Raw genomic sequence first — 14,609 nt, forward strand, 5'->3', positions numbered from 1 at the left:
TTCTTCACCCTTTCTTCAAGAACAGTCGTAGCTTCTCCAATCTATCTATATAATAGAATTCCTCATCCCTGGATCCATTCCCATAAACCTTTGCTGCACTCTCTCTAATGCCTTCACAACCTTCCTGAACTGTGGTGCCCAGGACTGGACACAATACTCCATTTGAGACGGAGGCAGTGTTTTATAAAGCTTCATCATAACGTCCTTGCAATTGAACTCTCTCTCTCTCTTTATAAAACACAGAATTGTGCATGCCTTACTAACTGCTTTCTCAACTTGCCCTGCCACCTCCAACAATATGATCACATACCCCTCCCCCCCCCATCCCCCAAGTCTCTATGCTCCTCTATACCCTTTTGAATTGTATCCTTTATTTTCTATTGCTTCTTCGAGGTCTCGCTACCAAATGAATTATTTCACACGTGTCCATATTAAATTTCATCTGCCACGTGTCCACCCATTCCATCTGCCTGTCTCTGTCCTCTCTAAGTCTATCACTATCCTCCTCTCTGTTCACAAAAATGCCAAGTTTTCTGTCATCTGCAAAAACCCTGTCGACCAAAGTACAGGTCATTAATATAGATCAAGAAAAACAGTGGCCCTATCACTGACCCCTGGGGAACCCCACTATAAACCTTCCTACAATCTGAGAAATAACTGTTCACCACTACTCTCTGTTCCCTGTTACTTTGGCTGTTACTCTTACTCAGTTTAGTTAGAAAAGGAAAGACTGCTCCTATTAAAAAATGATACAAAGATTAGGGGATACAAATTGAAGGTTTTGGTCAGAAGATGATGGGGGGGATATGAGGAAGAACTTTTTTACACAGTTGGTATTAATGACCTGAAACTCGCCCACGAGGATGGTGGAAGAGGAGACAAAAACAAATAACTTTAAGAGGAGATTGATTGACCACCTGAGAGATATGGATTTGCAGAGCTACGTGGATCGAGCAGCGGCTGTGGAACCCACTGGACACCAACATGAAAATCCAGCATGGATACGATGTGCCGAATGGCCTCCTTCCGTGCTCTAAATGACTCTCTGACTTTATGACTCTATGATTGTCTGCAGCTTGTCCATCATTCCAAACAGCTGGATGAGGGGGAGGTAGGAGTACGAAGGAACATAAGGCAGGAACATAGCATTCTCCTGAATGCTCTCGGTGATGTGGGATGCTACAGGCTTTGTCATAGCCATTCCCATGATCTGGAGAACAATCCTCTCCCTCAGGCTCAGGGGATGAAGGTATGTCTGGTCCCCGACGGTTCACTGCTGCTCACTGTGATGATGGGCTACGGTGTCCTATAAGAGAGAGGACATAATATCAGTGGTTGTGTTGCACTGTGTTTGGCTGATGCCCCTGCCATAGTTGGATAGCTGGAGGTATGTGGAGGCAGTGAGATGTGGGTGTGAGGCTGGTATCAGTGGACGGTATGTGAAGGTGAGGTGAAGTATATGAATGTTCGGTGTGAAGTCCTGAATGTTAGGGACGGCTGATGGGTAAGTGATGGGGATGTGGTACATTGAACAGTGTGAGATGTTGGTGATGTTGGGGGTAGGAGATGCCATGTAGAGATGGATTCACTGACATTGACCACCCGTGTGAGCTCACTAAACGCCTTCTGGCTCTGCTGCCAGGTCCTCGGGGCCAGACTTCTTGCGATGACCTCCCTGGCTACCTGCTCCCATTCCCTTCAGAGGGCGTTTCTTGAGGGTCTCCACCACGTAAACATGGCGTCTCTCCTCCTGTCAACCTCATGACTAAGGCCTCCAGCACCACATCTGTGAACAGCAGAGCCCTCTCCCTGTCCTAGTACTCCATTTACTATGTCGCCAATTGCAAAATTCGCAGCCAGGAGCAGCAGCCTCCTCTGACTCAGTGCTGCTTCCCTTTAAGAGGGATAGACTCCCTTCAAGAGCTGAATCCTGGCTGAAACACGAGACAGAGTCTCACACAGTTCGGCCCCTGTTAAGCGTGCAGACAGACAGCAGCGCGAGTCGCCTGGGATGTACGTAGAAATGATGAAAATGAGCAGGCAGCAGGAGGTTTGTGTCGCCTACCTCAACAGGAATGGGTTCGGGCAGAACATGACTCCTCTTCCCAAAAAGGAATTAAAACCTGCTTTTCTCCCTCTTTCTATTGACCTTTCGCTGTATCACGCCATCACTCTCTCTCTCTCTCTCTCTCTCTCTCTCTCTTTCCCCCTCTCTTCACTCTATGTCTCTTGCTCATAGAATCAGAGATTGGTGCAGCACAGAAGGAGCCTTTTCGGCCCATTGTGTCAGTGCTTTCTCTTTCAATGTGCTTTCTAATTTGTACCTGTCTACTCCACGTTCCCGAGATTCCTACAATTCATTTCCCCCTTTCAAGTATTTGTTAATTGTCCTTTTTGAAAGATATCATTGAATTTGCTTCCACTATGTTTTCAGGCAGTGAATTCCAGATCCCAATAACTCACTGTGTACGAAGGTTCTCCCCATTTCACCTCTGGTTCTTTGTCAATTGCCTCCAATCTGTTTCTTCTTAATACTGAACTTTATATCACTGGAAACAGTTTCACATTAATTACCCCATCAAAACCCTTCAAGATTTTGAATTCTATATTAAATCTCCCCTTACCCTTCACTGCTCTAAAGATAACAATCCCAGCTTTTCCAATATCTCCACGTAACTGAATTCCCAGATCCCTGGTACCATTCTAGTAAATCACCTCTGTATCTTCACTAAGTCCTTGACATCCTTACCAAAGTGTGGTGTTCAGAATTGGACACAATTCTCCATCTGGGACCTAACCAATGATGTATACAAATCAGCTTCTCTCTCTCGTCTCTAACACCAAGGACACGACATGTTACCTTCAAAGATCTATGTGTGTGCACCCCCGGTCTCTCTAATCCTGCACCCACTTTATAATGACACCATTTAGTTTACATTGTTTCTCCACATAATTCCTACCCAAATATCTCACTTCACACTTCATTGTGTTAAATTGCATCTGCCATGTTCCTGCCCATTTCACCAGCCAGTCTCTGTCCTCCTGAAGTCTGTTACTATCCTTCTCACTGTTTATTAACATTTCTGAGTTTCCTACCAACATAAAAAATTGACATTATCCCCTCTGTACACAAGCCCATTGCATCAACATACAGCAACAGTGATCCCAACAATGACACTGGGGAATCCCGCAGTGCACTTCCCTCCAGACTGAACAATAACCATTCTCCACTACTCTCTGCTTTCTGTCCCATATCTCTGTCGGATCTCGGTTATATTTCCCTGCGCTAAAGAGAACAATCTCAGCTACATAACTGTAATCCCTCATCCCTGGGAAAGTTCCAGTAAAACTCTTCTGTCCCCTATACGATGTTTTCATGTACTTTCTTAAGTGTAGTTTTCCAGGTGGAGCCGAACTAGTCTTCTATTGGTGTAACGTAACATCCTGTTTATTATACTCTGCGTATTTAGAACTAAAGCCTAGGAATGGAAGTGCTTTGTTAACTGTGTGTGAACATGTCCAGCTAACTTCAAAAGTGCACGCAAAAATCCTAGGTCTCTCTGCTATTCTCACCATCTTGAAAGTTGTGCCATTTAGCTTGTATTATCTCTCTTTCATCCACATGCAGCTCACCATCACCTTCTCAAGGGCAATTCGGAATGGGCAATACATGCTGGCCTAGCCAGCGACACACACATCACATGAACACACATCGCAGAATTATCAGTGACTAGGGGACAAACATTTCAAGTGAATGGTAGAAAGATCAGAGGGGATATGAGGAAAAACTTGTTCACCCTGAAATACAAAATTTGCTCCGTGGCAGGAAACAAAGGGTAGTTGTTGACGGGTGTTTTAGTGACTGGAGGACTGTTTCCAGTGACGTTCCAGAGGGCTCAATACTGGGTCCCCTGATTTTCGTGATGGTCTGGAAGTCACTGCCAGAAATGATGGTTGAGGGAGGAATCCTCTACTCATTCAAAAGGAGTCTGCATGTGCACCTCAAGTTCCATAATCTGCAGGGCAATGGATCAAATGATGGAAGGTGGTTTTAGAATAGGTAGATAATTTTTCGGCTGGCACAGACACGATGGGCCAAGTGGCCTCTTTCTGTGCCTTAAACATTGTACGAGTTTATGATTCTATCACACGAAAGACGCTATCCTCATTAACACTCACAGTTATGTCACAAACTCTGTCAAGATTATCAGAAATGATTTTACTTTAACCTATCTGTGCTGCTTATCATTTATTAAGACACGATTTTACAAGCAAGATACACTTTTGTGCTGGGTTCTGGCCTCCAGAATTTTCCAAGCACCAACATTAGACTGACAGTTACATGGTTTGTCCCACTTCCCCTTTTGTGAACAGGGTGTAACATTGATAGCCCTCCAGTCCTCTGGTATCAATTTTTTTATTCATTCATGGGATGTGGACATAAATGCTAGGCCAGCATTTATTGCCCATCCCTAGTTGCCCTTGACAAGGCGGTGGTGAGCTGCCTTCTTCAACCTCTGCAGTCCACTTGGGGTCGGTACACCGACAGTGCTTTTAGGAGGGGAGTTCTGGTATTTTGACCCAGCAACAGTGAAGGAAAGGCAAGATAGTTTCAAATCAGCATGGTGTGGGGCTGGGAGGGAAACTTGCAGGTGGTGGTGTTTCCTTCTATGTGGTAGAGGTCGTGGGATTGGAAGGCGCTGTCTAAGGAGCCTTGGTGCGTTGCTGCAGTGCATCTTGGACATTCAATGGCATTACCATCGCTGATTCCCCCACTATCAACATCTTGGGGTTTTGCTAATGATCAGCAACTGAACTGGAGTACCCATATAAATACCGTGGACACAAGAGCAGGTCAGATCCCAGGAATCCTGTGGCGAATAACTCACCTCCTGACTCCCCAAAGCCAGTCCACCATCTGCGAGGCACAAGTCAGGAGTGTGATTGAATACTCTCCACTTGCCTGGATGGGTGCAGCTCAAACAACACTCAGGAAGCTCAACTACATCCAGGACAAAGCAGCCCGCTTGATTGGCACACCATCCACAAACATTCACCACCGGTGCACAGTGGCAGCACTGTCATGGGGAGGTAGTTATATTCTATCTTGTCGGAGATATTCATTGCCTGGCAGTTATGCAGTGCAAATGATACTTGCCAATTATCTTTCCAAGCCTGGATGTTGTCCAGCTCTTGCTGCATTTCTACACCGACTGCTTCAGTATCTGAGGAGTCACGAATGGTGCTGAACATTGTGCAATCATCAGCGAACATCCCCAATTCTGACCTTATGATTGAAGGAAGGTCATTGATAAAGCAGCTGAAGGTGGTTGGGCCGAGGACACTACATTGATGAACTCCTGCAGTGATGTCCTGGAGATCAGATGATTGACCTCCAACAACCACAACCATCTTCCTTTGCAATTGGTGTGACTCCAGCCTGCTGAAGGTATTCCCCCAATTCCCATTGACCTCAGATTTACTAGGGCTCCTTGATGCCATACACGGTCAAATGCTGCCATGATGTCAAGGGCAGTCACTCTCACTTCACCTCTTGAGTTCAGCTCTTTTGTCCATGTTTGAACCAAGGCTGTAATGAGGTCAGGAGCTGAGTGGCCCCTGGCGGAACCCAAACTGAACGTCACTGAGCAGTTTTTTGCTGAGCAATTGCTGCTTGATAGCACTGTCGATGACACCTTCCATCACTGTACTGATGAATGAGAGCGGTAATGGGGCGGTAATTAGCCGGGTGGACTTGTCCTGCTTTTTGTGTACAGGACATACCTGGGCAATTTTCCACATTGCAGTGTAGATGTCAGTGTTGTAGCTGCACCAGAACAGCTTGGCTAGGAGCACGGCAAGGTCTGGAGCAGCAGTCTTCAGTACTATTGCTGGAATATTGTCAGGGCCCATAGCCTTTGCAGTATCCAGTGCCTTCAGTCGTTTCTTGATAGCACGCAGAGGGCATTGAACCCTGAGAAACGGCACTGCATACTCCCCACCACTCCAGTCTGAACAATGACTGTTCACCACTTCACTCTGCTTTCTGTCCCTGAGTCACTCTCATATCCACAGCATCACTGTTACATTAATCTATGTCTTCCATTTTTCATAACAAGTCTATGACATGTCGTTTGATCTCAGGCCTTTTGAAAGTCCATATACATAAGTGGATATACATGAGTAGGCACGGAAGATGTTGGTATGGTTCTTAATGAATACTTTGCGTCTGTCTTAACAAAAGAGGTGGACGATGCAGATATAGTGGGTAAGGAGGAGGAGTGTAAATTATTGGATGGGATATACATAGGGAGAGAGGAAGTAATAATTTGATTAGCATCCTTGAAAGTTGATACATCACCAGGGCCAGTTGAAATGTATCCTAGGTTGTCAAAAGCGATGAGAGAGGAAATAGCAGAGGGTCTGACCATCATTTTCCAGTCCTCACTGGATACAGATGCAGTGCCAGAGGATTGGGGTACTGTTAACATTGTACCTCTTTAAAAAGGGAGCAAGGGATAGACCGAATAATTACAGACCAGTCCTTCTAACCTCAGTAGTGGACAAATTATTGGAATCTATTCTGAGAGACAGGATAAAGTGTCATTTAGAAAGGCACAGTTTAATCAAGGATAGTCAGCATGGATTTGATAGGGAAGACATTGCTTAATTAACTTGATAGAATTTTACGAAGAAGTAGCAAGGATGATAGATGAGGGGAGTGCAATTGATATGGTCTACATGGATTTGGCAAGGCTTTTGTCACGGTTCCATGTGGCATACTGGTTAAACAAAATCCCATGGAATCCAGGGAAATGCAGCAAGGTGGATACAAAATTGGCTCAGTGGCAGGAAACAAAGGGTGACTGTTGACTGTTGTTTTTCTGACTTGAGGTCTATTTCCAGTGGCGTTCCACAGGGCTCAGCACTGGGTACCCTGCTTTTTGTAGTATATATTAACGATTTGAACGTAAATGTAGGGGGGCATGATGTAGGGCGGCACCGTGGCTGTGGTTAGTACCGCAGCCTCACAGCTCTAGCGACCCGGGTTCAATTCTGGGTAATGCCTGTGTGGAGTTGACAAGTTCGTTCCTGTGTTGGCGTGGGTTTTCGCCGGGTGCTTCGGTTTCCTCCCACAGCCAAAAACCTGCAGGTTGATAGGAAAATTGGCCGTTATAAATTGCCCCGAGTATATGTAGGTGGTCGGGGAATACAGGGACTGGTGGGGATGTGGTAGGGATATGGGATTATTGTAGGGTGGGTATAAGTGGGTGGTTGATGGTCGGCACAGAATTGGTGGGCCGAAGGGCCTGTTTCAGTGCTGCATCTCTAAAAAAAAATGTGTGCAGATGGTACACAGATTAGCTGTGCGGCAGATAGCGAGGATAGCTGTCGGCTGCAGGAAAATATTGATGGCAGGAAAATGGCAAATGGAATTCAACCTGGTTAATTATGAGACGGTGCAATTGAATAGGTCAAACCAGGCAAAGGGATAGACGATTAATAGGAAAATAGTGAGACGTGTAGAGGAAGTGAAGGATCTTGGAGTCAAAGTCCACTGATCTCTGAAGGTGGTTAGGAAGGCATATGGAATCCTTTCCTTTATTAGCTGAGGTACAGAATACAAGAGCAGGGAGGTCATGTTGGAACTGTATACATCATTGGTTAGACCACAACCTGAGTACTATGTGCAGTTCTGGTCACCTCTTTACACGGAGGATGTAATTGCACGAGAGAGGGTACAGAGGAGATTTACAAGGATGTCGCCAGGACTGGAAAAATGCAGCTATGAGGAAAGATTGGATAGGCTGGGGTTGTTCTACCTGGAACAGAGATCTGATCTGTGTGGAGATCTGATTGAAATGGACATAATTTTGAAGGGCTTGGATAGAGTGGAGGTGAAGAGTCTATTCAACCTAACAAAGAGATCAGTGACGAGGGGGCAGTGCTTGGTTGAAGAATTAGCGGGGAGTTGAGGAGAAACTTGTTAACCTAAAAATACAAAATTGGCTCAGCGACAAGGAACAAAGGGTAATTGTTGCAATAAAAGCAAAATACTGCCGATGCTGGAAATCTGAAGTAAAAACATGAAATGCTGGAAATACTCAGCAGGTCTGGCAGCATCTGTGGAGAGAGAAGCAGAGTTAAGGTTTCAGGTCAGTGAAGAATGGTCACTGACCTGAAATGTTACTTTTGCTTCTCTCTCCACTGATGCTCTCAGACCTGCTGAGTATTTCCAGCATTTCTTGTTTTTATTAAGGGGTAGTTGTTGATGGGTACTTTAGTGACTGGAGGACTGTTTCCACTGGCGTTCCACATGGTTTAGTACTGGGTCCCTTGTTTTTAGTGAGGTTGTAGAACTTACTGCCTGAAAGGATAGTTGAGGCAGAATCCCTCCACTCATTCAAAAGGAGTCTGGATGTTCACCTCAAGTGCCATAATCTGCAGGGCTGGAAGGTGGGATTAGTATAGGTGCATCATTTTTTGGCCAGCACAGACACAATGTGCCAAGCGGCCTCTTCCTGTGTCTGAAGTTTCCAACCACCAATATTTAACTGATAGTTACAGGATTTATCCAACCTCCTTTTTTTAAAGCAGGATGTAACATTTACAGTCCTCCAGTCCTCTAACATCACTGTCATATCCAAGGAGGATTGAAACATTCTGTCCAGTGCCCTTGTTATTTCCACCATTCCTTCCCTCAGTCACCCTCATATATCCCATCCAGACCGGGTAAATGTTCTGCATTATTGTGGTACAAAAGGGGTTGAATTGAAAGGTGTTAACTGAATCTGTTTGTTCAGTGACTGTAATTAATGTCAGTCTCCATGGACCCTAATTGTGTCACTGGAGGGTTTTTCACTTCTATTAATACAGGACTCCTTTCAATGTGTTATCCTATAGTGTCAGCGGGAACATCAACCCCGGCACTAACAGGGATCCATGTGGCTTTAGAGAGAGGGAGAGGATAGATCAGAATCTGAGAACAATAGATTGGAATGTTACAACAATGGACAGGAGTTTATCCGATTGTTTTGACCGTCGTACTGCAGATTATAATTGTATAACATTAGAATGGCGAACTATTATGCTCTGAAGATGATTCAACTGATTTACTATCCCATCCTCGCTATTATTGTTGTCCCTGGTAAGTCTCTGTATCCAACTTTAAGATTCATAAACCATATTTCACTGATTTAGTGTTCTTGTCATTTAAATCGTGAGTAGACTGAAACCTTTGTCTTCAGTTTCTGTCACACACTCCATTCCCTGTCCATGATCTGCATCCCCCTCGCTGGCCATTGTCTGATGATGAACCAGGAAGTTTACAACCTCTGCTATCTATTTAATGCTCAGCTGAGTTCCTCCCCATATTCTCTCCATCCCCAACCCAGCCAATTGTTATGGCAATGTGAGGAGGGATCACAGTTGCTCCTCTTTATTTGACTGCAACAGTGTTTGTTGTTTCTAAACAGTGAATATGCTTAACGTCTCAGTAAATGTTTTACATCTTACCTTTGGTGTGATGGTGAAGGAACCGATTGGACAGGCTGTCTTGAGATTAAACACAAAAGAGGTAAGTTTATTATACTTAACAATATAAACCCTATCTAAATAAAATTACAAAAAAACAGAACGCACAGTTAAGCACACACTCACACGAGAATCACACACACACAAATCGATTGCAGAGTGAGAAGTAAATCTGTGTTTCGATTGGAGTCGAGAATAAATTTTTAAAAAAGCTCATTCTGTGATGTTGGACGATTCAATGGTCTTCTGGCTGAGGTTGTATTCCTGAAGGCTTTTTCTGGCCAAAGTGCAGTTTGTGGCTGTTCCACATGGCTCAAGGTTTTCTTTGAGGCAGACTTGTAGGTGGCTTTCTTCCCCTGGTGTCTCGTTCTGTAACAATCTGTCGGCTTGCGGGGCGCACAGTTGCATGTGTTTTTCAAACTTGTGATGTCATCTGGCGAGAGAGACGGAGGGAGTTAAGGACGGGGACACAGCCGTTCTACTTCTGCAGAGTTTGAATCCCAGCTTTCACAGAGATGAGCAGACAGTCTCCTGGCTACTTCAGTGTATTCGATGGACTCTTCTAATCAGATTCAAGGTTAGGAACTTCCAACTCCCCAGGGCTCAGGATCCCATTATTTACACTTGAAGAAAAAAAAAAGTTGGAGGAGTTTGCTCTTTCAAAGTCAATGTGTCAGGATGGCCTTTTATGCCGTGTTAATGAATGTAATCTTAGTTAGTTCATTCACAAGAGCAAGCCAATGATTTGGGTCCAGGATCATCAGACATGTGTCTCCTATTGTAGGCCTTGCAATGTGAAAAGGTGTTTCAGAAGCAAATTGCGGTGGCCATCATGGCTGCCCGTTTTTTCAAGTTTAACTGTCGGAATTTTTCAATTAAAAGTTTATTGTAAGTTTGCAAGCGATGCATTAAATTTCCTCATTTGGCATATGGTGTTATCTTGACACTGGCGCAGCACTTGAGGAAAGAAATGTCGTAATAGGAACATTTCATTTCCGAATTGTGGGCGTAAAACGAAGGAAGCACAGATTCGTTCTCAATAATCACTTCTCAAATTCACACATTAATCTTAGAATTGTCTGTTACAGTTGTACTGATTTAATTTTTTTGGAGTTTTGTCTGGGATGGTTATGTGTTGGGTGCGACCCTGAACGATGCATCAGCGATTACATTGTTTTTTTGTTTCTTCTTTCTCTCCTGCAATGAAGCTTTAAACATTCAGGTTCCTGCACCTTGATAATCTTTCCCCCTAAACCGACAGTGTGCAATAAACTTTTTTTTAGCCCCGATGAGGTGTCTGAGATTTCCTCTGGGCCTTTGTTCTTGCTGAGTTCTGCTTTGAAATTGTTGGGTTTGATTAGCTTTGGATTTGGGACCTGATCATTGGGTTCCTCAGTGGGTAGATCCACACTGGCCTTACTTTTAGCTTTCTGGTGAGGGACACAAGTGCTATTTACTTTAGGGTATTTTACCTTCCCTTTTTCCTTTACTTAGGGGAGGATCTTTTTTTGTGATCTGCCCTATGTTCTCTGGGATATTAGCGAACGCAGGTGTCTGTCCAGCTTTCAGTGCACGCTCCTGCGGCATTTCGACAAGGTGAGGCATCTCCCTCGCCAGCGGCTTAACTTTTTGGCAACTTTCCTTGTCCTTGCAGCTTTCTGCAAATGCTGTTATCAGCATTTTTAGGGTGCCTCTTTGGCCTGAATTTAAGGAGGAGAATATATGGTCTAATTTATCAAACATTTCAGGCTTGGCTAATTGGAGAGTAGGAGGTTCCAGTTGAGAATCCTCATGGCCCTCCTCTAACCTGTCCTCACTGTCCTTTTCAATTCTTCCTTCCTGAATGTCTGATAGATATGTGCTTGTCTGCCCCTTCCACAACATTTAACTTTTTCCTTTGGTCTGGATGTCTAGTAAATAATTTACCTCACTATACCTTTTGCCACTGGATATGGACCACTGAACCGCCTTTAAGGGGTTAACGCTGCATTTGGAGTAGTAACAATACATGGTCTCTGGGCCGAAATATCCTGGCCTTGGCATTTTTGTCTGCTTGCCTTTGTATAGCTGCCTGGGAGGTCTTTAGGTGTTCCTGAGCCACTGCACAGGCTCTCGTGAGCCGCTCACAGAGCATGGAAATATTGTCTAACATGGAAGACTCATCCATGTGTCCCAAAACATCTCCTTGATTAGTTTAAGAGGACTCTCACCTCGTATCCATAAACTAATTCAAAGAGACTAAAGCCAGTGTAATCATTGGATAAATCCCTGGTAACCAACAGGAGAAATTCCAGCCTTTTGTCCCAGTCATGGGGTTACTCATAGCAGTATGGACTGATCATTGTCTTTAGGGTCTGATGGCACCGCTCCAAAGCCCCTTGTGACTGTGTGAGGTCGGCTGAGGACTTCCGTTGGGTTATGTCCAGATTACCCATGACCTTTTTAAAAATACTGGACATACTATGTGTGCCCTGGTCCATCCGGATCTCAGCAGTCAGCCCATATCGGATAAAGAATTGGGTTAGCCCCTCCACCACTACCATGGCAGAGATAGTTCTTCGGGAGAATGGCCTCTGGGAATCGGGTCAACACATCCATGATGGTGAAAAGGTACTGGTAGTATACTTTAGCAGGTGTCCCACACAATCCACCAGTATTCTGCTGAAGGGTTTTCCACAAGCTGGGATGGTAATTAGGGGTGTAGGTTTTATTGCAGGGTGCGGCTTCCCCACAACATGGCACAAGTTACCAGTTTTATAGAACTCCGCCACATCTTTGTGGTGTTGTAGCCAGTCAAAATGCTGTCCTATGCGGGCTTTAATTTTTCCTTCACCGACATGTCCAGTCATTGGAAGTTCGTGGGCCATTCGTAATATTTATTTCAGGGACCTCAGCGACACCACTATCTGGTGAACCACTGTCCAATCTTCATCCGCACGTCTGTGAGGACGTCTCCACTTCCTCATCAGCACCTCATTCTTTAAATAATGGCACTCTGCAACTCCCTCTGCTTCAGTGTTGGTTTGGACAGTCTTTTTTTGGACAGTGCTTTTTTAACAGCTGGGTCAGGTTGTTGAGCCTCAGCGAAGGAATATCTTTTTAACACATTCTTTGGGCCCTCTAACTTCCCAAAGAAGGTTGCAGACAATCACATAGTCGGGTCTTCCGTCTGCAGTGTCAGTTCAGGGGTTTATTTGGTCATGGACTGAGTCACCGCACAATCATTAAAAATGTTGGGGACATTCTCCTGCAACTGCTCTGTCCCCCTGACCTCTTTTGGTCTCTCTCGAACTACTGAAGAAGCTGCAAACGTTCCCCCTGTCAGATCATTACCCAGGAGCAGGTCGACCCATCCACTGGTAAACTAGGTACAATCCACATGGTTACCGGTCCGCAAAATAGGTCGCATTCCAAGGGCAGCCGATATTAAGGTATGGACATATACTGTCTTCCGATATCATTCACTTACACTCCAGAATGCACTGCACTCTCTGGAGGAAAGGTCATGCCTTTTTCCAGCAGAACGGATTGGCTGGCCCCTGTATCACTGAGTATGACTATGGGCTTGCTTGCCTCACTGGAGGGGTATGGGGTCACTTTTCCTTGGGATATAAAATCCTGGTAAATTTCAGGGATTTTGTTCAGTTTTCCTGCACTCACTATGGTAGGTCTACAAGGGTCTGACTGCCACAGTGAAAGGCACAGCCCAATCTGCTGTGCTTTCCAGCACGTCCCGTTTTGCTGCACTGATCTGGTGGACCCTGAGTAATCCTACAGTTTTTCCCCATCACTGTCAACATTCAGCTCGATGGTGACCTGCCTTATTACAGTGGAAACACACAAGCCTTCAGTCATTACTCCTGCTCTAAGTACCGTCCTATTTGGCCTGAGGATGGGCCCCTGTACGTCCAGCTTTTCCTCCTTGCCCATGGCTGTTGTAGCTCCGATCACCCTCCCACCTTTTATTCTGTGGACTTTGGGATGACGAGGGACGTGTTTCCCTGTGAGATTAAGGCCTTGTGTACAAGAGAAAATGCATCAGCCAGAATTGCAACCTGTCTGGCTCTTCAAACCTTTTGTCCCTCTTTGTGGGTTTTAATGAGAGGGGGAGCGAGTTTTTGAACTCCACGTGAAGGATCACCGCTCTAAGGTTTTCATATGTGGGTTCCATCTTGAGCGGCCATATCCATTAGTCAAAAGGAAACGCAAAAACAGACTGCAAAATCTTCTATCGGTATATAAAAAAGAAACGTTTAGCTAAGACAACTGTGGGTCCATTAGAGGCAGAGTCAGGAGAAGGTTTTTCTTTATTCATTCATGGGATGTGGGCGTCACTGGCCATGCCTGCATTTATTGCCCATCCCTAATTTCCCTTGAGAAGGTGTTGGTGAGCTGCCTTCTTGAACCGCTGCAGTCCACTTGGGGTAGGTATACCCGGAGTGCTGTTAGGAAGGGAGTTCCAGGATTTTGACCCAGTGACAATGAAAAAAAGGTGATATAATTCCAAGTCAGGATAGTGTGTGACTTGGAGGGGAACTTGCAGGTGGTGGTGCTCCCATGTATTTGCTGCTCTTGTCCTTCTAGTTGGTAGAAGTCGCGGGTTGGACAGCGCTGCCTAAGGTGCATTGCTGCAGTGCATCTTGTAGATGCCACTGTGTATCGGTGGTGGAGGGTGTGAATGTTTGTAGATGGGGTGCAAAGCAAGTGGACTGATTTGTCCTGGATGGTGCCGAGCTTCTTGAGTGTTGTTGGAGCTGCACCCATCCAGGCAAGTGGAGAGCATTCTATCACACTCCTGACTTGTGCCTTGTAGATGGTGGACAGGCTTTGGTTAGTCAGGAGGTGAGTTACTCGCCTCAGGATTCCTTGCCTTTGACCTGCTCTTGTAGCCACGGTATTTATATGGCACTGCAGTTCAGTTTCTGGACAACGGTAACCCCCAGGATGTTGGTAGTGGGGGATTCAGCGCTGTTAATGCCGTTGAATGTCAAGGGGAGATGGTTAGTTTCTCTCTCGTTGGCGATGGTCATTGCCTAGCACTTGTGTGGCGCAAATATTGCTTGCCATCTATCAAC

This window comes from Heterodontus francisci, unplaced genomic scaffold (assembly GCF_036365525.1).
Source record: "Heterodontus francisci isolate sHetFra1 unplaced genomic scaffold, sHetFra1.hap1 HAP1_SCAFFOLD_789, whole genome shotgun sequence".
Taxonomy (NCBI): Eukaryota; Metazoa; Chordata; class Chondrichthyes; order Heterodontiformes; family Heterodontidae; genus Heterodontus; species Heterodontus francisci.